The sequence below is a fragment of the Rhinopithecus bieti genome, unplaced genomic scaffold (genome assembly GCF_001698545.2).
Source record: "Rhinopithecus bieti isolate Rb0 unplaced genomic scaffold, ASM169854v2 scaffold_26532, whole genome shotgun sequence".
In the NCBI taxonomy this organism is placed as follows: domain Eukaryota; kingdom Metazoa; phylum Chordata; class Mammalia; order Primates; family Cercopithecidae; genus Rhinopithecus; species Rhinopithecus bieti.
In genome coordinates this window covers 4,105,067-4,127,574 of record NW_016812934.1, presented here as the reverse complement: position 1 = coordinate 4,127,574, position 22,508 = coordinate 4,105,067, and positions in this window count along the sequence as shown.

Here is a 22,508-nt window from a genome sequence, read left to right as displayed (position 1 = left end):
TTAACCCAGCAATCCCACTACTGGATATATATATATATATCCAAAGGAAAAGAAATCATTCTACAAAAAAGACACATCTACTTGTATGTTCACAATAGCAAAGACATGGAATCAACCTAGACGCCCATCAAGAGTGGAGTAGATAAAGAAAATGTGGTACATATACATCATGAAATAGTACACAGACATAAAAAGGAATAAAATTATGTCCTTTGCAGCAGCATGAATGCAGTTGGAGGCCATTATCCTTAGCAAACTAACACAGGAACAGAAAACACAATCCTGAATGTTGTCACTTACAAGTGGGAGCTAAATATTGAATACACATGGGCACAAAGATGGAAACCATAGACACTGGGGACTGTTTGTGGCAGGAGATTAGGAAGGAGATGTGTGTTGAAAACCCTATCAGGTACTATGCTCACTATCTTGGTGCTGGAATCAATTCATACTCCAAACCTCAGCAACATGCAATTTACGCATGTAACATACCTGCACATGCACCCCCTGAACCTAAAAGCCTCTAGAGATAAAGTATCCAAATCTTTTACAATATTTTTGAGTTGTTGAATCATTCAGTGCTGATGTTCACTCTACCTTCCAGTTACAATAGGAAATAAATGCCTTTCATTGTTTAGGCTGATATGAATTCAGTTTTAAATTTCAGTCACAATTCAAAGCCACAGGGATCATGTAACAGGTTGAATGCTGGCCCTGCAAAAGTATGTCAGTGTCTGACCCATAAAACCTGTGAACATGACTTTGTTTGAAAAAAAAAAGTTCTTTTTGCAGATGGAATTAAGCATCTCAAAAGGAGATTATCGTGAATTTAGGGTAACACCTAAATCTAATGACAGGTATGTTTACAAGTGAAAGGCAGAAGAATTTAGACACAGTTATAGAGAGGTGATGTGAAGATAGAGGCAGAGGTTGGAGGCATGCATCTATAAGCCAAGGAATCCCAAGCATAGCTGGCAGCCATCAGAAGCTGGGAAGAGAGGTTTGGACCAGCTTCCCCCTCAAACTCTCCAGAAGGAACCAAACTGTTGGTACCTTGATTTTGGATTTCTGACCTCCAGAACTGTGAAAGAACATATTTCTGTTGTTTTAAGTCACCCAGTTTGTGGCAATTTGTTACAGCATCCCTGGAAACTAATAAAAATTGAAATTAAAACCTAGGACTGCCTGACTCTTAGAAGTTTATGCTGTTATCAGAATACTGCATTGAATTAAAAACGACTTGAAAACTAGACTTTGGATGACTATAGATATATATATATATATAGACAATGAGAGAATTGAGTAGTCACTGAAATTATCATAGAAGCTTTATGACAGAAATAACCATTCGGATGCAAGCTAATCCCAGCAAGAAGTATGAAAAAACCTTTAGTGCAGAACAAGAACAAAAAATACAATACAAAAAGAACAATACAAAAAATAATGACTAAGGGTTTTCCACGAGTTTGTTAGTCAAGAGAAACTGGAATTTAGCATCAGAAAACACTTTAGTGACATTATTACTTGTGATGCATGTGTGTTGTTCATGAGTGAATTAGTATAATCAGAAACACATATGCTTAACTATTTAATTAATATTATACTATGAGTTTAGGTTATCAGCTAACATGTTCATTGTCTTTTCAAAGTTCTGAATATAAACACTTACCTTTAGGAAATTTAACAGGTATTAGGTGACTCCTATATGAAATTTTTCATACATTATCTCAGTCTTTGGGAGACTGCAAGCATGCTTCCCATTTTCAAAAATGAGAAAGCCTGGAAGGACCATCAACGGCTTATGAAGCACCTTTGTGTAAATTACAAATGCATGTGCCAGGACAGATGGCTTAGCAAGAGCAGCAAGGGGTTTAGTTCAGCTCCACTTGGTCCCCTGGCTGTGTCTACAAACTCCTGTGCAGAGCAGGAGATGCACAGCTGAAGCCCAGAGAAGCTAGGTAGCAGTGCTCAGATCCAACCCTCAGTAAATGTGTATGTTGTAGCTTGAGTCCATTTATCTCTGACTTTAAATTCCATACTTTCATGAGCACACAGTGACATCTTCAAGTAGCTTCAGATTTTACTACTGAAAGGTATTCAAACTGATTAATGCAAGTGACAACTGCAGGTGATATGCTGTGCCAGTCAAGAAAGTAACCCTTCTGAAAAATGATACCAGAAGAGAGGCTCACCTTCCCCCGGGTGGTCAGAATCAGTGATATAATTTGCAGGGCCCTGTACAAAATAAAATGTAGGGCCATTGTTTAAAATCATTAAAATTTCAATAGGGCAACAGCAGAGCCTTAAACTAAGCCTGGAGGCTTCTAAGTGTGCGGCCCTGGGGGACTGCTAAGGTGGCTGCCCATGAAGCCGGCCCTACAGGTGGGCCACATGAAGCCTAGCATCTGGCTTGCAGAATAGCAATAAAAGAGATGCTGGTAGAAAAGATCTCCTACTAGGATCAGCACATTTACCTCTGTAGCTTCTTGTGCTTACCGAGGCTCTAGCAGTACTAATAAGTTAGGTCAAGTTATACTTTCTCAGGCAGGAAGGATCTTTAATGTCTTACTCTCAGCTCTTATACAAGTAGACTACCTCACTTTGCTGGGTGGATCTCCACTTTACGTTAAGGTCAGGGAACAAAAATTCAAGTGCTTTGGTGAAAGTATTTTACTGCAATGGTATCTTAGTGAAATAGCTAAGAAGAAACCCAACAGATTTATGTAAGTATTAGATCCAAACTAGTATCAGTGACAAGAATGCCTCAGATTTGAAGAATAGTGGAATAGGAAAGGGGGGATATTAAATTCTACTGCCCCAGAAGAGGCCAGAACCTTGATTTAAATATACCATTTGTAGTCTCAAAAACACTGTAGTTTGGTTTCTGTAAGATGTTAGCTACATTTGAATTGTTCTTTAGATCAGTGTTTCCTAAAGTGTATACAACTGAAACAACTTTGAAAGACGTGAAAAGGTAATTGCATGAAAATAGCTTTTTGTCCAGATACAGAAGCTGTGTGTTCAGAAGAGTGTTTTACTAAAGGATGTTTCCGAGTGTTTCACATATTCCTGTGCTGGCGTAGGGTATGGCACATGACTTTAGCATGGAGCATCTTGGGGGACCATGTTCCATGAAACACACTTTATGAAGTGCCTCTTTATGTGACACTATATTGTAGGCAGCATGCCAAAGAGGGCATTTTCAAGCCTCATAAGTCCAGGCACACTTGTTTAAGAGCTTTCTTACCTAGGAACTTGTGATTTGGCCATTCTTAGCTCATTACTTCCCCTCCCCAAGTCCCAGGCAGAGGTTAGTACACCTGTTCTCACAGTGTCCTGGCATTTGGTGCTCACTGTTCACCTGAGGAGCAGATTATGACTGTGAAGATCGAAAACATTCTCAGCTAATCTTAGCTGTGGGGTTAATACTGTTGTGGGGATCTTTTTACAGTTTATGCCGACGTGCCCTGCTCAAAGATCCATCTAACACTCGAAATGAGGCTCCCTGAGTCTACACCCCAGAACCCCCCATCGCTGTCGGAGCTGGCAATGTGCCTGGCTGTTCTTGTGTGGCCTAAGGCAAGTCACTGTGTTCACTAAGACAAGTGGCTGCTGTGTTCTTCCTAATTTTAAATATGCCCACAGAGAAGAGAGGGACTCACAGTTTGAAAGATAACTATTTAGTTTGCGTCAAGAGCAACTGAGTTTTCCATTCCACTACACTTGAAAAATCCACCGGGCTGTTAAAATCAGCAGTCAACAAGCAAGCACCAAACCATCCCACACACTTAGAGCCCTGAGACTGAGTGAGATTCTCTGGGAAGGCTGTGCATCCACCTTAGACATCTATGTCCCCAGGAGGCCAGGAATAAAACGGATAAACACAAAGTGTGGTCTCTAAATGGACTAATCACTTTTGACACTGCGTGTGCATTTTTATACAAAGGGATGATGAAATCGTAAGTGTGTGCTTACCAGTATCTGGGCTATGCAAAGAAATAACCAGAGAAGTTCAACACATAAGGTCCAAACTAAGTTTTCCTTCTTCGCCTCAATCAAAAATTACAGATTGTTTGAACAATATCTCGAACTCCTTAATCTTTTCAAAGGAAAGCAGCAAAATTCAACCAGATTTTATTCAGAAAGAATAAAATCTTCCTGAATATTATTCTTTATGCTTTATTTTATAATATAATGAAATAATCTTCCGGAATAAAAGAATAAAATTCTCAAGAAAAATAAAATCTTATTTAAAGTACTCCAATTTTGCCTAAGCAGTGCGGTTGTGACATGAAGAGCCACACTTCCATGATTCCCCTGAACCAGCAGTATTGGCTGCTATAAATTTTTTTTTTTTTTTTTTTTTTTTTTGAGACGGAGTCTTGTTCTGTCACCCAGGGTAGAGTGCAGTGGCATGATCTCCACGCACTGCAAGCTCTGCCTCCCGGGTTCACGCCATTCTCCTGCCTCAGCCTCCCGAGTAGCTGGGACCACAGGCGCCCCCCACGACCCTCGGCTAATTTTTTGTATTTTTAGTAGAGACGGGGTTTCACCGTGTTAGCCAGGATGGTCTCAATCTCCTGACCTCGTGATCCGCCCGCTTTGGCCTCCCAAAGTGCTGGGATTACAGGCATGAGCCACTGTGCCCGGCCTGGCTGCTATAGATTTTAACTAACTTGCCGCTATGGCCACTGTTGAAAATCCTGTAGGAATTAAATGCCCGGTTTTTCAAGATACACATTTCTTACTAGAAAACAGCAGCCTGTTATTCATTGAACACATATATTAAGTCTCTATTTGCTGCCAAGTTTTATGGGATGAAATAGGGAACACAATAGGTAAGGGCCCCAACTCATGCTACTGATTCGCATCTCTGAAGTTGTTTGCTGCAGGGTCTGACTCTGAAGGACTTGTAATCACAGTGGCCACTAGCCTCTGATATTCTTCCTCTGCTGTTCTTAATGTTCTTCTCCCCACATCCTCAAAGCATGATGGCTTACATCCCTGTTCACTGGCTTAAGTCTTCCGCAATCCCTCAGCAAATTATGATCAAGGTGGGTGTACATAAATGGTTCTTAGCATTCTTCCTGCTGTGACTGGAGTTATTTTAGGAGCTTGTGGTGCTTTTAAGATCAAGGACTTTGACCCTGGTCCTATCTGGCTTCTTGCTCCCCGTCAGGCACAAGATACAGTCTTTTTAAAAAATAAGTAACCTGCTGGGTGCAGTGGTTCACACCTATAATTCCAGCACTTTGGGAGGCCAGTGTGAGAGGATTGCTTGAGGCTAGAAGTTTGGGACCAGTCTGGGCAACATGGTGAGATTCCATCTATACAAAAATAAAAATAAAAAATTAGCCAGGCATGGTGGCATGTACCTGTTGTCCCAGTTACTTGGGAGGCTGAATGAAGTGAGAGGGTGGCTTGAGCTAGGGAGGTCTGGACTGCAGTGTGCCGTGATCGCACCACAAACTTCAGCCTGGGCAAGAGAGCGAAACCCTCTCCTAACAAAATAAAATAAAATAGTAAAATAAAATAAAATAAGTACCCCCTAGGTTCCTGGACTACCCCCATAAGTCATTCTTCTTCCTCTTACGTTAACTCACCCTGTTGTATCTGTTCACCTTCCTCTTTAGTTCAGATCTGTTAGGTTACCCAGCTTAGTAACTCCTTCCCCCAGAAGGCAGGTTAAACATGGCCCTACTGTGTTTGCTCCCCACTTGGCAGGCGTAAGGTTGTACACTGACAGCTGGGGCTGGAGTGGCAGCCAGCCTGTTACAACTATGTTCCCAAATCCTTTACAGAGATGAGCATGAAACACATGGAAATGGAAATGAGGCAATCTAGTTTGGAAAAAATAGATTTGAATTGAGGGTAGAAAAATGAGAAAATTGGAGTTCCAGTCCCTGTTTGATACCACAGAGCTGTAGAACCCCAGGAGACAGTTCTGTGAGTAATTTTCCTCAACTGTAAAAATAAGAGTATAGGAGAAATAATTCTTAAGTCTCAAAATCCCTGGCTTTAAATAGGGTTAATGATCAGGATTAGTAAAATGGTATGGGGCATGACCTTCTTTTATGTGACATAAGAAACTTGGTAATCAGACCAAAAAAAAAAAAAAAAATACACAGAATTTTAAACAACCCAACCCTTTTGAGATGGAGTTAATAGGTGAAGTTGCAACTTCTAGTGACCTGAAGCACATTTTTCCTTCTCTACCTTCAAGTAGACAGAGGTCTAAAGTGAGTTAATCCCTGACTGCACATAACTGTTCAACGCAGGTGCTCTGGAGTTGGGCCTACTTGGTTTAAAGAACTGGCACATAGGCCTGTGCCTGGCACATAGTATACTTTCAATAGACATGTGTTTAAGTAATGTTGACTCAGTAAGCACTGCCTTTGCTCTCTTCCAGTTGTAAATCGCTTAGCATCTAGGTGACTTGATTTCTTTACTGATAACAGTGCCCGCCCTACAAACTTGTAAGAATGTGATAAGATAATTCAGGCAGAGCACTGCACATAGCCAATGCATGCTAAAGGTTAGTTGTTACTGTGGCAAAGGGATTTGTCTCAAGGATTCTCTAGGCTCTTTTCATCTGACCATTTTTCAGCCCATCGAACAACTTTCCCAGACAGCAGTAAATGCAGACCAAGGTCTTTGCTTAAAGTGAAAATCTCTGGCCTTGATGAGAGAAGCTGTCAAGTCCTGAAAAGCCTGCCACTTCCTCACTTCACTTCAGGTTCCATGCCCCTTTGTCTCTTTTGCCCTGTGTAATATTCAGATCAAAGCATTCTTGCCCTGCTTATCCTCTAAAGCACATCACATCAGTAGGTTAATAGTTGAAGGTCACCAGCCTCCATCTCTCTGCACCTTGTTGCGGCCAGGCTTCATAGCAGCCAAGGCCCCAGCTGGCACGGGGGAGCTGCAGCAAGCACACTGTTTGTGTGCGCAGCAGATGTAAAAAGCTTGGTGCAGTGATCTGGGTGCACCTGTTGGTTTGTCACCATCTGTTAGCCAAAATGTTAAAAAGCCACACCCTCGGACAGCCAGCTGAGGAGAACTTAATCTCTTCCCTCCCAGGCCTCCAAATACATGCTGCCGATCACATCTTACAAAAGAAGAGAGCCAAACACAAAGAAGAAACTGTCTGAACCCTGCCTAGAGGGAAACCTAATCTTCTGCCCTGGCTGGGTTTTGTTTTTCACACTAACAAAAAAGAGATTCTGAAATAAATCTAGATAGTTATTACCTGATAAGAAATCCTGTTATAAACAACTGACAACTTTTTTTAAAGGAAGATATTAGTTGAACATGGATACTAGTATTAAGTGAATTAAGCAGTAATGGTGTTTTGGGTGACTACTTAGTGAGGTGAAAGATGATGATGGAGCTAACGTGTGCCTCCTCTGAGGGAGACAGAATTGGATTCTTAGAAGTAAAATGCCTCGGGAGCCAGCACAGGATAAAGAATTAGATGAGTTTAGGCCTTGGAGTTCCAAAGATTAGAGCAACATTCCTCTAAGGAAGAAACAGAAATTTGTATGACCTTTATCAAAGCATGGGCAGGCTTCACCCACTCGTGCCTCTCTCTCCCTGCTGCCCACATCTTCACCACACAGAACAAAGTCTCACATTCCACAAGGGTCAAGGATCACACAAGCTAATTGCATTTAGCTGGTGGATATCATTTCAGAGCTAGGTACCTCTCCCTTCAAGCCAGACACCAGATACACATTTTTAAAAGCAATTCAAGAGGGCAGGGATCTTTTATTCAATGACCAGACCAAATCTCATTGACATTAAATATTCAACTAGAATATGCATGCAGCAACTTCCTTGAATATATACCCAGGATAAGTCAGAGCAAATGTTAGCGTGCATTCTTGTCTTTATTGAGAATAAATAGGGAAAAAGAAACTGGTTTCCATCCAAAGTTGTAAAATAAGGAAGATGTACTTTGTAATTTAAGACTTTAAAAAGAGTTTTAAGTTAGAAATGATTTCATGTAGCTAACGAGTTTGGTTTTTTAAATTTATTTTTTAGACAATTTTAAAACACATCGGTCAAATCTTTTATGTGGCCCCATGCCTTTTATAGTGATTTTTCTACCCCCCCTTTTTTTTTAATTTAACCAAACTATCATTCAACGTAATCCTTAAGGAATATTGAATAGAATTAGCACCTTTATACCAATCCCATTAGTGTACTGTTAAATTAATGGGTTCATTTCTGCCCTCAAGCAAGATTTGGATTATAATCTTGAGACAAGCTACCTTGAGGCAGTAGGCAATCACTTGAAAAACCTGAAAGCAGGCAACATATGGCACACTACACAATATAAAAGTGTTTGAGAGGTACAAGTTTCCACCCTTCATGATACATGCCCAGTTTTAAATAAAACATAGCGTCATCTGGTTCACGCTTAAACACTGAAATTGAAATTATTGGCCATACTGTCATTTTCAAAACAATAGCTAACGGTTTGCACATGTGCTGTTTACAGATCCAAGCCTGTAAACACAGTCACCAGCCACAACTTTGCAAAGGTAAATGACAGCTTGAAAAATTTCAAGTCTCCAAAACTCCTGGGATTTCCTCGTTTTCCCCCTTTCATTCATTCTTTCTTCCCACCCCACCCCCAATCCACTCACAGACACAACAGATCCTCCTCTGCCTGCGCAGGCGTAACTTCCTCACCATATCACCCCTCCCCCCATGACACATTTTCCTGCTGTTGAGACCAGCTGGGCTGTATTAGTCATGCTGAAGCACGTCATGTAACACAGCAAAATATCAGGCAGCCCAGTGTCATGGGAAAAGTGAATCTACTTCATTATCTACCTAGGGAAAGGAAACAGAACTATCGCTTCAATGGACCTGGTCTTCCCTTCTGTGTTGTTAATGTATATTCTATTAATATCGTTAATGGTATTCCAAGGTCTTGGTGTAAATGAACATGGTGCAGTAGGGAAGCATCAATGGTAATACTGTGGGGTAATACCTATGCTCTGGGGTATTTTTTATCCTTTTCTTCACATACAAATTCCATAAATGGTAAAGGATTTTGATTTACATAAAGAGAAAAGAGGGATACTGTTATCAAAATAGAAACACACCGTCCCAAAGAGAGTCATTCTGTGACCCAGAACTTAATAGTATGATAAGACGTTGCTTTGGAAATTTGCAGGGAAAAACAATGTTATATATAGCGCTGCTTCTCAAACTTCAAAGTGCTTTCAAATCACATGGACAGCCTATTGAAAATGTTTTTTTTTTCTGATTCAGAGGCCTGAGAGCCTATATTTTTTGCAAGCTCCCAGTTAATACTGATGCTGCTGGTCCCCAGACCCCACTTTGATTTGCAAGGTTGTATAGAAAGGACAACATTCAGGACAATTCAAAGATTACAAATTTTTAGAACTACCAAGTGCTGACATCAGTCAAAAACTAATCTAAAGGAGTTGGGAAACACCATGGAGACCTAAATGATGATGAAGGGAAATGGCCATCACAGCAGCTCTGGGGAATGTATTGCTGGGCATAGCGAGAAAGACCTGGGGAACAGGCACCAGCAAGAGACAAAGAGAATGCTTAGGTTATGTTTAAAATGTTTTATTCTTAAAGATCTAGACACGTCTGGAAACCCTCAAAATTCTCTTGAGGATGTCACATGGTGGTATCCCAGAATTTTCATTTGTTTGTTTTTTAGTCGAGAAGCAGATATACAAAGTGGGTTTTCATAAATGAATAAACGACATCAAAAGTCAACGTGGACAATTGAATTGGAACTTGATTCTAGTTTGGTAACATCATCCCTACGAGAAGAATAAAATCCCTAGGGAAAAAAACAGGGACATACTTTCCCCAACAAGAGATGGTTAAAGGAGTTGTGCTGATGCAAAATATTAGATTCTCATTGTACTCTGAAATAATTTTGATCTGGTATTTCTTCTGTCATTTTTCTGACATCACTATCTCTAGCAATTTAAAAATACTTGACAGTCACACAATTATTTTGCTTTTCTAATGATACCTTTAAGAAAGAAAACTGTTTCAAAAACTTTAAAATGTCGGCGGATGCTCTCCTTCATGACACTAAGAAACATGAGGTCTTTTGGCTCTCTCTGTTATAATTAAATATACATTTTAGAAATTATAAAAAAAGGAAGTGGTAAGACTTCTTGTTTCTATTTCTTAAATTGCATTATGGTATTGTATTAGTTTCCTAGGGCTGCAGTAACCAATTCCCACAAACTTAGTGGCTTAACAACAGAAATGATTTTCTCAATTCTGAAGTCTTGAGGTCTGAAATCAAGGTGTCAGCAGGGCCAACATTTCTCCCAAGGCTCTAGTAAAGAATCCTCTGTCTCTTCCTATCCTAGCTTCTGGTGGTTGCTGGCAATCCTGGGTGTTCCTTGGCTTGTAAATCCTTCAGCCAGCCTCTGGCTCCATTGTCCCTAGGCTTTCTCCCTGCATGTCCCCTCTCTGTGTCTCTTCTCCTTTTCTTATAAGGACAGCAGTTCTATTGGATTAGGGCCCACCCAATCCAATCTGGCCTCATCTTAACCTAATTACATCCACAAAGACCCAAATTTGTTTTCAAATAAGGTCATATTCCTAGATGCCAAGGGTCAGGATGTCAACGCATCGTTTTAGAGGACACACCTCATCCATTAACAGGTACTAAAGTATAGACTCTTTGCATTCTGAAATGCAGATTCCCAGGGTTTTTTTTAACCATACCATGTTGAAGAGTTTGTTTTCTTTTTTTATTACTGAAGTACTGTGATTATAAGGAAAAAGAAAACTTAGGGTTAAATTTTACTTTTTAATGTTAAAAAATACAATTAGATATGCAGTAGAAATCAGAAATCTTTGTTTTAGAGCTAATGCAAATCAAAATATTTATTCTTATGAAGATTTTACGTGTTTTATCTGGCACTCTTTGCTTCGCTGTTTATTAGCAGTGACATTGGCAACGTTGTGAGTACCTTCTCAAGTTGTATAGTAACTAGATTGTAAGTTTCCTGAGGACAGATATTGGTCCAATATTTTGAGTTTCTGTCTGTTCCTAAAAGTGGACACTCAGTAAAAGTATATTGAATATGAGTTGAATATTTTTCTCATATCAAGTTACATGGAATCATTTTGAAGGCAAAATAAAACTTTTAAAACCTCATAAAATACGAGTAGTGCAATTATTTATTGGACTTTGGGGAAAATGTGTATCTGAAAAGATGAATGACATTTTAGTAAATGTTTACTAGTTATAACCTGTTACTAGCACTAAAATATATAGTAAACAATTACAAACAATCAATAATTACCATCTTAGACTCGTCTTCAAGTCTCTAAATCTGTAAGATTAACATCCGATCCCACAGGGTGAATCCAAGTTGCTTGGAAAATCCTGATGTTAGCTACTGTTGTGCCCTTCTTGCTCAATTATGAGATGTAAACTCAAACACATCACTTGCACATTGGCTTCATGATTTATGGGAGAAAAGGTGAAGAAATTTGATATGAAAGCATTTTCCACTTAATAACACTCTCCCAGAATCCTTCTCATAACCTCTTTCCCCTGCCCAACCTCACACAAGCAAAAATATCCAAAGAAGAATCTTTGCGGTTAAGATTCAAAAACTCATCTTGAACTCAAAGCTAGCAAATGTCAGCAGTTTCACGTTAGTTTGTCCTAATGTTCTCAGAAATCTAAACCATGGTATCTTGCCGCATTTAAAATTCTTCCCTGCTTGCTGCAGTCCCTAATAATATCCTGGCCATGTACCTTCATCTATATTCATGAGAGTGCAGATGCAGCCAAATTAGTGGCAGCAAAGCACATTTTACAGTGTAGAAAATACAATCTGGCTTCCTTTAAACATTTTTTTGACAAAAAAGTTTTATTAAAAAAAAAAAAGAAAGAAAGAAAACCAGACAGATTTAAATTCACCACCACCCGTTGAAGGAGTCTGTTACAAATGCACAGCTGGCTTGATGATGAGTGACAAATCAAAAGTCAGGGAGAAACTTCCCGATCATCTGAGCCCTTGCCACCCGATTAGCAGAAGAAAAACAGGGCAGATGGAGGGAGACGCAGCAGTTCGGAGGGAACAGATGGCCACTACGAACTTGATATATGAAATTAATAACACTTTCTCAAATACAATTAGTAACAGGAATACATTACCTGAATTTTCATAACTGTGAGCAAGCTGACATTAAATGAGGTTTTTCAGATTAACAGTTGATGTGGCATTGATATTTGGAGGGAAATAAAAATATATAGCAATAAGAGAAACCTCTTGCTTTTTGGTGCCATTGATCAGGATGTTGTAACATATGAAAGGAGAACTGCTATTCAAAGAAATTCCATATTTAAATTCCACTAATTGGAATTTTTTTTTCTAATGTAGCCATTTGGGCCACATAATGCATGAGATACTTAAGAGCCTCGCAGATGTATGCAGCATCCACTGCCCTAGATGAATTATTCTTTAGGAGGAAATTAACCATTATGCATCTCTTTACAGATAAAGTGGTGGAAAAGCAAACAAAATCAGGCACAGGATAGTGAAAAACTCAAGGTTAGATGAAATCAAGAGGCTAAGTAATTTTTTTTCAAATCCACTGATGATACAGTAAGTAATTCTAGGAACGTCATTAAGCTTTCTCTATTTTGATGCCCAGTGTCTAAAATGGACAAAATAGCAATGCTGTATGTTTTGTTCAAAATAGTGTCAACCGAAAATCTATTTTTAATTCAAAATCTATGATGATGGCATGTCTGGACTGTGTTATGCAGCCAGCCCCCTGGGAAGGCAGAACCTCTCTGAGCTTGGTTAGGTCAGCTTCTGGGGCTCCTGATGAGGCAGACATGATGGTGATGAAACCTTGCTGAGTGAAGCCCAACCCTGGCCCCTGCAGGAGGCAGAGGCAACCTGGAGTGTTACAAGATGAGGCCATACAGCAGCAGCTGCATGGCTTTCTGATTGCAGGAAAGGGATTCTTATGGGTGAGGGCTGTCACAGGGTCCAGGCCTCTATGACAGGTAGGCATGAATGTCTCTGGAGAGGTGCATACACTGGGTCTGGTACAGGGACAGAGCTAAAATATACAAGCACACCGGTCATATGCATGTCTCTAGGGTGGCAAGAAGGGTCTCTTCTGAGTTCCAAGAGGTAGATCATTACTTCTGCTACAATACAATGGCTGTTTCTGTAGCTGGTGCAGAAATTAGCAGAGAGAGAAGGTAAGAACATTTTTTCTTGCCTGAAAGGAATAACCTTGGTTATTCGGGTAAGCTTAGAAATCACAAAAAAAGGAGCCTCTTCATGTTATGAAGCTGGCCCTCTCCCACTTATAAGGGAGGAAAAGGCCAAAGAAATAAAGACAAAGTTCCCTTTCCTGAACCATCCAGAAATACCTACGTTAAAAAAACAATAGTTAAAACAGGTACAACTGGAAAAGCCTAGAAGAGAGGATGGATACAGAGCACTCGAGTAGACATCAATTCATATGAACTTTTAAGAAATATCTGAATTTAATTGTGGTTTCAGTTGTAAAAGCAATTAGCAATGAGATCTTAGATAAGTCACTTCACAAGGTTTATACTGCTTAACGTAAAATTAAGGGCTTGGATTTTATAGAACTGTCAGATTTTAAAATATTTTATTGTATTAAAAATCTAAAACTTAACACACCTATATATATTTTGTTTATTCTTTCAGCTTACAATGATATATCCATTTATAACTAAGCATTAAAAGTTACTAAAAGGTTAACACCAAATGTTCCCTAAGTTTTCAATCTACTCTTAAAGAGGAGAATATGACTTTTCAAGCTGAACGTACTTTCCCTAATATTAGAAACAAAATAAGATCATCACACATTTAAGTTAAGACAGGGAACTAAAAAGAAGTATGAATTGGGTAGACATGTATCTTAATTTGGATTTCCCCAGAAGCAAACCTTGACATGATAATTTGCATGCAAGCAGTTTATTTGGGAGGTGAAAGAAAACACCAGTGCGGGTGGGTATGGGGGGAGTAAGACATGAAGGTGAAGACAGCAAATATCACTTTATCAAACCAGTCACGACTGCAGGGGACCGCTGCTTGATATCACTGGGAAAACCCTGTGAGTCCATGGAAGAGTTAATCCACTGGGCAAGTGAGAGAGCTGGGGTATTTATGCACCAGCTTCTGTCAGTCATTGGTTAAGGGCTGCTCCTAGGAATTGTTAATCCCCCTGCATTTCTGGTCTGTACAGTGGTCAAGAAGGCTCCAGAAGCAAGAGAAAACCTTCAGGCAAAAAAGAGCAGGTGCTGGCAGTTGCAAGTTGGGTTGCACATCAGGGTGTTAGGGGCAAGGAGATATGGCAGGGCACTGGCAGCATTTAGCATGTCATGATAAAACTACTGTCAATGAATTCCCACTCAATAGCTATTTATTTAACTAGGCTGTGTGACTTGAGATTTTATATGTCCTCTTCTCACCTTCGGGGAATGGGCAGAATCCACAGGGCATCCAGATGACAGGCAAGAAGCTCCTGCCCCTTAGAAGTGGCCCACTGCAGCCTCCACACATGAATGAGAACCAGTGCTTCACTCCAACTCATCTGGGTATGTCTGGTTATTACCTGAACTGCCTCCAACCTCCTAAAGGCAGTTCTGTTAAATGGTCTTTTAAATGGTCCTCACTCCACAATTGGCATTGCTCACTCTGAGAGTGGGGAGTGAGACAACAGAGGAGACAGAAAAGCTACTCTTATGATTCATCTAACATCCTAGTGAGGCGAGGGAAGAGTTCTGACCTCCCCTGCTTTCTGTTATTATTCCCCTAGAGGCAAATTTTAGATCCAAGGTGAAATTCAATGAGAGTTTCCTTTTACCTTACTTGGAATATGAAAGGAAGCTTCTCCCTCTTTACTGAAATATGCATATTGAAGGGTGCTAGTAAGCAGGATATCTAAACAGGGGGGTTTTAAGCGGGACGCTTGCTGATGTTTTCCGTTCTCCCTTGATGCTGATGGGCAGCATGCCTTTCAGAAAAGGTCATAACAACCTTGACAAGCCTGGTCTGTATGCTGTTAGGCTCATCTGTTCTATGACAAAGAAACCTCATTAGATGGGAGTGCAGCTGTAGGACTTGAGTATCATTTAGAGATTTTTCTCAAGGATCCCTTAAACACTGAAGAATGATATTAATATTGCCTCCTATCATTTAGTTTATTCTCTAATTTTTAAAAATTTAAATTTTATTCCTAAAAAGTGGTCTGTATTTGATCCATCATTTAACAAATATGCCTTGAACACTTCTATGTCAGGCACTATACCATGTAAACATTTCGGATAAAGATTTTTGTTCCTATGAGGTTTACATCGTCATAAAAGGAGTCAGACAATATGCAACAAAATTGTTAAGAAAGGTATTATGGAAGAAGGCAATAAGGTCCATAAAGTAAAGAAAATGTGTAGGGCAGGGAAGAGGGCTTAGAAATGACAGAGTTTTCAGGAGAAGCCTCACTGGGAAAGTGATATTTATACAAAGACTTAAAGGAGATGTGAACACAATTCTGAGTTCCTGGCACATTTTTAGGACTAGCAATACAGCAGTAAGTATGACAAAACCCTTCCCTAGAGAAGCTTACAGTCTAGAGAAGAAATTCAATCATAAACAGATAAACAAATAGGTAATGTCAGAAATTGATAAACATGAGAAGAAAAATAAAGCATGATAATCGGATAGAGCGTGTGCAGGTAACTTTTCTGGAAAGGACCAGGTAGTAAATATTTTAAGCCTTTTGGCAGTTTCTGATACAAGTACTCAACTCTGCCATTTTAAGGCAAAAACAGTCATCGATGATAAGTAAATGAATATATGTGGCTATATTCTAATGAAACTTTATGTACAAAAATAGGCAGTAGGCAAGAGTTGGTCTATGGGCCATAGTTTGCTGACTCCGGCCATAAGAATCTTTGAGGATATGATATTTTAATAGAGGCCAGAGTAACATAAAAGAGCTATGTGATAATCTGGGGGGAAAGTGTCCCAAGTAGAAGGAAGCACAAGTTCCAAGGCCCTGAGATCGCAACTTGATTGACAAGTGTGCGTCTTGAAGTCAAGTGAGCAAGAGGACAAAATTAGGAAACTGGATACAAGTACGTGGTGGACTATATTACTGGTCACAATCATTTACTCTTCCCTGATGCACAGCCTTTGCCATGTGATGTAGCTCCTTCCTCTAAAGGGCAGTAGGATATTTTCCTAGACTTGACTTAGCTTTGTGACTAGCTTTGGTCAATAGAATAAGGTTAAAATGACAATATGCCAGTGCTGAGTCTAAATCTTAAGAAGCTCTGTCTGTTTCTGCTCTCTCTCTTGCATGTCTCCCGTTGCTGTAATAAGAATAGCTCAGTCTGGCCTTCTGGTCCCTGAAGGAGCAGAGCCACCCAGCCAAGCAGTCCTACCTGAGTCAAGCCTGGATTAGTCAACTCCTAGCCAAGCTCCAGACACAAAATAATAATAAATAATGTGTGGAGCCACTGAGTTTTCAGACTGTTTGTTATATAAAAAATAGTTAAGTGATACAGAGAAGTAGCCAAGAGCCATATCATGATGGCCTTGTGGCCACAATAACTTTGGACTTAATTCTGTGAGAAGGAAAGCCATTTGAATGTTGAACGTAAGGTAAGAGGTAAGATAAGACTTGGTTCATAGCATTATCTGGGATATGTCAGAAAGGCACTGCAGAGGAGCTAGAGTGGAATATGGGGACTAGTTAGGAGGGATTTTCAACTGACAGATGATGGAAGCTAAAACTCAGGAAGAGGAAGTGAAGGAAAACAGAAGTGGTTAGATTACATTTTGAAGGTAGAGCCAGTGCAATTTTTCATATGGATTGCAAGTGTTGCATAAAAGAAAGAGAATAATCAAGGGTGGCTCTGAGATTTCTGGCCTGTACAAATTATGATTTATTGGTGCATTTGCTGAAATGGAGGGTAATATACAGTTGAATGGAGGGTAATATACAGTTGAAACTGTTAAAAAATACTAAATTGAGGTTGAGATCAACAGAAAAGTGAGAAACATTTAAGCAATATGAAACTATTAAAAATATTTTAATTTTAAACTATACTTCGTAAGTACACCATGTAAGCTACTGTATTAGTCAGCTCAGGCTGCCCATAACCAGATACTGGAGACTGGGTGGCTTAACCAAGAGACAATTATTTTCTCACAGTTCTAGAGGCTCAAAGTCCAATATCAAGGTGTCAGCAAGATTTGTTTCTGTTGAAGCTTTTATTTCTGAATTGCAACTTCTCTCCTTCTCCCTGTGTCCTCACATGGCCTTTCCTTTGTGTACACATGGAGAGAGAGAGAGAGAGACAGACAGAGAGAGAGAGAGAGAGAGAGAGAGAGAGAGAGAGAGAGATCTTGTATCTCTTCTTCTTCTTCTTCTAAGAACACTAGTTTTATTGGATTTGAGCCTTACCCTATGACCTCATTTAACCTTAATCACCTCCTTAAAGGCCCTGTCTCCAAATATGGTCACACTGAGGGCTAAGGCTATAACATATATGAATTTTGGGGGGACACAATTCAGTCCATCATAGCCAACTTCATTTATTAAATAGCTAACATTTTATAATGGACTAAAGCAATTTGAGTTCAACTCCAATTACCATCAACATATTTCTCCTCCCCTTCCAGCAAAACTTTTTGAAAGTGTTGTATATATTCTCTCTTCTCATCCTTTCAAATTAAGCATCTTTTTCTACTACTCCACTAAAATTTCTCTCCTCAGGATCATCAGTGACTACTCTAAAGTCAATCCCACAGTTCTTTCCCATGCTTTCTTGACTCCTCTCCCGTTAGACACAGTTGACCAGACCTTCTTTGAAGCCCCGTCTCCTGTAGTCTGAGGTTACACTATGCTCTCCCTGTTCTCTTCCACCTTCTCTGAGAACTCCTGTACAGTTCCCTTTGCTTGTGCTCCTCTTTTATCAGCAGACATTGGGCTGCCTCAGTGTGTAGGCTCCAACCTACTGTTCTTTGCTAGAGCAATCTGCCCCTGGTGATCATATTAGCTTTCATGACCTTCAATAAAACTCACACGCTGTTTCAGCTCCCACATCTGTATGTTTATGACATTTCCACTTTGGTCCAAATTTTTGTATCTAACTGCATCCTTGACATCTCCACTGAGATGTTAAAAGGCATCTTGAGGACAGAATCCTTGGTTTGCCCCTACACCAAACCAGTTCTTCTGCCAGTTTTCTCCAGTTGAGTAAACGGGGCACTCATCAACTCAGATGCTTAGGTCTCACACCTACGGGCCCTCCTGATGTCCATTTATTTGTTCACTTCCCCCTCAACTTTAATCTACCAGCAAATCCTGTCAGCTTTATCTTTCTCCTCTTCAAGCTACTTGTTAACATCTGTATTGCTACCACCCATTGGTCATTAAAATTAAAGTTTGAGGTTGGATAAAAAGGTTGCCAGCACTTTTGGTTCAAATGTGTGACTCCTTCTCTGAAGCATGTGGCTAATATAGTGAAGAAATGAAGAAGAAAAAGAATACATGTGTTGTAATAGGCAAAACCTGCTCAGATTTTGTGAGAACATAAAATATGAGTGGAAAGAATATCATTTAAAACCCCATGATATTTATTGACTTGTGGAAAGCCAATATTGGACAAAAGAAACACACCTGTGACAAAATTCCTTTTGGGGAAATTTGCACTATTATCCAGCTTGATCTTAGAGTGTGATTTGAAAATCCTGTGGAAAATCAACTCATGTTACATTCTGTCCTTTCAAGTCTAAAGGAGGAGTCTATTCAGGCTTACCAGGGACAACTCTTTAACACAAAAAACCAAGCCATTAGGGGAGGTATATCAGGATATTTGGGGGCAGACGCTTGATTCTTTATGGGGTCCCTAAGATTCAACCACTTCACCTACATAAGAGATGAGCTATATCATTATCACTGTTGTGACAAATAAACAAAAGCCATTAAAAAGGGGAAAAAGGGAAACAGCCAAAAGTAAGAAGCACTTTAAAAAAAATCCATAAAATCATTATGCAGTTTTAACCAATTATAAGTCTGCTTTCAGTTAAAAAAGTGCCAAGAGCAAACCACAGAAATGAATCAGAATGGGAGTTTAATTGGAGACTGCCGGCCAGCGGCCAATTTAAAGACTATTTTAAGAGAGCCGGTTGAGCTCAGTATTGAAGCCATATTTGATCACCTTAAGAATTGTTGCCATTCAGACCCGTGGAATTGGCTCCTTTCTAGTAGACGTAGCAAGTCCCCGCACTGTGTCTGAATTCACTTCCATCATTGCTTACAGTTAAAATAAATTAAAAAAATTCACCCATCTATTGAAAGTAAGGCTGCCTGCATATTTTGCGGGACCCAGTGCAACACGAAAATGGGAGCCCTTTGTTCAAAATGCAGGAAGAAAGTATTACTAAAAGTTAAAAAATATAAAACTTTTTCCTTTCTTCCAAGGTCTCCCTGTTGACCTCTCATGGAGTTTTTCATTGACTTTTTAACATTGCACTCCTTCAGGCAGGTGCATACACACAGCCTGCAGAGCCTCACAGGCACCTGAGCCGTCAGACCAACTTGTCGATCTCTCTCTTCCATACCCATCACTCAAGCCACAATGGATGGGAGGTCCTGAGAGAGTCCAACCTCCATGGGGGAACACACTGAGCACCTTGATCAGAAATAGGTAAGAGGCCTGCCCCCAAGTTGCTTATCAAATGTTCTGTGGTGCTGCTAATCCTGGGTGAGGAGAGCTGCTGCAATACCCCAAGGTTCTATGGGGTACAGGCTCACCCAACACCACCTCTTTCCATGTCCTCCCCAGGCACCTGCCAGGGGTGGCGGGTAGTGGCAGGATGTTGGCCTCCCCCTGCTGTCCTGCCCTTGCTCCTGGTTGAAGATGTCAATGATAGCAGGGTGGGAAGGGGAAAATGTGGGGCTCAAATTCCAGAAGGTGGCAACCTGGCTACCAAAACCTGTCCCTGGAAAGTAGGGGAGGCAACAGGTGGCAACACTCACATAAGTGAATCTCTAAGCCACCATCCCTCTGCAGTTACCCATGCTCTATTGTTCCAGCAGACTTCATTTACAAAATTCGAATTCAAAGATAAAATTATCAGTAATTTCGAGACTGTCACTACAGAGCATAGAACTGCAAGTCCAAGTCCTTCTGAGCCAATGGCCACGTGCAACTGCACTGGTCATTCCTGTGAAGTTGACCCTGATGGGAAGTGGATTTGCTGGTGACATCACAGGACCCTGATCTGGCAGCATCCTGGAGGAGCTGTGTGCACCTGCCAACTCTGGCTCTCCTCCAACATATACAATCTTATTTTTGAAAAAGAACTTTCTGCCTCAGTAAGACAAGAAAGACAAGACATTTTAGAAATTTTTAAAAAAACAGTATATCTTTTATTTCATGGGTTTATACGGATCATACCTAGTAGCACTAAGAGAACTTACCAAAGAACAACAATGACTTAACTTGGAGTCTGTTTCTGAGTGGTGCTTTTCTAATCAAAGTGTAATTAGGGCACTGCTCCAAGCAGTCTTGGCTGGGTTCAGTGAGTTTAGACAGACATAGCTCTCTGAGTCCTTTACAGCCTGGACTGGATTAACAGTCTTCCAAGCCTCACAGTGACCACTTTCTCTCATCTTTATGACCCCATTTCTTTATCAATATTGTTTGTAAACCACAGCCAGCAGGTCCCAATGTCATTGGTTTATGATCAATCAGTGTACATATTTGTACCGCTATAGTGTTCAAAATACTATTTGGTTGATAATCTTTATTACAGTATGTATTTGAAAAACATCATTAAAAACTTAAATTTAAGAAATAATTTTGAGGTTCTTAATAGTTTCATACGTATGGTTTCATGGTTTAATTCTTTTTAAATTTTGTAGTATGATGTTGCTTTCTTGGGGTAGTGATTAGGAAAAATCCATCATATTTATTATCATAAGTATACATAGAGTTATATATAATTCTAAATATTTGTGTATAATTATGATTATACCCATGTAGTATTTATTGAATGCTTATTATCTACCATTTAAGCTTTGCAACAATCCTGTGAAATAAGTACTCTCATCACTATTTTATATATGAAAAAACTGAGTTTCAGAGAGATTGAGTAACTTGCCTAAATTCATACAGCTGGTTGCTAGCAACATTTATTGAGGCCTTACTGTGAGCCAGACACCAAGCTAAGTATTCTACATAGTAGAATTCTACATTGTCTATAGCATTCTGCATGTTGTCATTTAATACCTATGACTTACCCTTTGGGATAGTACGACTGTTATCTTCCTATTACAGATGAAAAAGCTTGAGATTGGAAAGATTGATTCTCTTAAGGGTACACTGCTATTACTACTAAGAGCCAGGATTTTATCACAGAAAGTTGGACACCAGAGCCAGTGTTTTCATCCATTACACTATGTGCAGAAGGTTGCATTTTGTGAAAATGGCCAGAACATATTTCTGTTACCACATATTCCTCCAGAACCTTACACTCTCTCATCAATAGTTGGAGTCTATTCTTCCTCCCCTTGAAACCTGGTGGGCATTATGAATGCCATGACAAATAGCACTGTGATGGAAATGATGTCACATGGTCACACATTGAAGGGCTGGGTCAGAAAAGGTGATACAGAACCTGCTAGGCTCTCTGTCTCAGGATACTCATCCTTGAAACTCAGCCACTGTGGAAGGCAGAGTCATGGCTCTCCAAAGATGTCTATGTCCTAATACCTGGAACCTGTGAATATATTACCTTACAAGGCTAAAGGTACTTGACAGATGTGATGAAATTAAGGACCTTGAAATGAGAAAATTATTTTTAATTATCTGAGTGGCCCAATATAATCACAAAGGTCCTTAAAAGTGGAAGAGGGAGCAGAAGGTTCAGAGTCCGAAGGAGATGTGATCATGGAAAGAAGGAACAGAGCGATGCAGTGTTGCTGGCTTTGAAGAGGTAGGAAGCAGGACATGAGCCAAGGAATGTGGGCAGCCTCCACAAACTGGAAAATGAAACAGATTCTCCCCTAGAGCCTTCATTCAGAAATGAACACAGCCTGGTGACAACTGGATTTTAGCCCAGTGAGACTTGTATCAGACTTTTGGCCTATAGAACTGTAAGATAATAAATTTGAATTATTTTAAGCCACTACATTTATGGTAATTTCTTGAACAGTGATAGAAAATGAATACAGCCACTATTCTGTGAAGAAGCTCAGGTCACCAGGAGGTGTTTCAATTGACAGATAATATCTTGGTCGATGGCCAGCATCATTTGCTAAGAAGGTGAGTGAGTGAGCTTTCAGATGACTCCAGTGCCCAAGCTTCAAGATGCCCCCAATGATGCCAAGTGGAAAGGAGTTGAGCTGCCCCTGCTGAACCCTGTTCAAATGGCTTTTGGGGCTGTCCAAAAAAACCTAACAAACATGAG